The following is an 844-nucleotide window of genomic DNA, read 5'->3' on the forward strand; positions in this document are numbered from 1 at the left end:
TCACATCTAGTGCATTCCATTGTTAACGTTTGTGTTAACATTAAAACGTTTTATCGGAAACATATGTACTGGACCTGTCATTTATACCGGTTGTAAGTGTCACGTTTTCATTTTGACATGACATGTGCGATAAAAATACACGATAGTATAAAAGTTTTGGCATAATAAATTCATATGACAATTACCGTCATATGGACGTATGGTGATATAAATGTGTAATAGATAGAGATAGATAGATAGATAGATAGATAGATAGATAGATAGATAGATAGATAGATAGATAAATAAAATACAAAAGTCCAAAGATGAGCTGTATAAATTACTCAAGAGTGTATACGACATTATTATTATTATTACTACATATTACATATTATATTATAAAATCGCCTGGTTACGACAAGCATAGTCACCTTTTACGGCAAGCATGGGTTGCTGAAGACCTATTCTACCCCGGAATCTTCACGGGTCAATTGTATAAGTGTACAAACGGTGTATTCTAAGTAATAGCTTCGGATTCTGACAATAATCAACCATACGTCTGGACTGGATAAGATATTAGGTTAGCAGAAAAAAACATTGGGCGAGGCTTGATCCGTATATGTATCAGTGTAAAACTAGCAGCCATACGCTCCATGGCACCTCATGTGGCTGGCTGAAATTGCGTGTCTTAGACGTGGGTTCGAATCCCAGATTCGCCCTAATAATGACTGACGAGGATCAGGTGGGTACAAACACGACCTGTCCGAGTGCGCGGCACCATGCGACGAGGGCGTGTGACGCTTGTCCATCCTGTCGTAACTGATTCAGCAAAAAAATGCTGATACACACAGAAACAACAAACACG

This window comes from Haliotis rufescens, unplaced genomic scaffold, assembly GCF_023055435.1.
Source record: "Haliotis rufescens isolate VD_foot unplaced genomic scaffold, xgHalRufe1.0.p SCAF_16, whole genome shotgun sequence".
Classification (NCBI taxonomy): domain Eukaryota; kingdom Metazoa; phylum Mollusca; class Gastropoda; order Lepetellida; family Haliotidae; genus Haliotis; species Haliotis rufescens.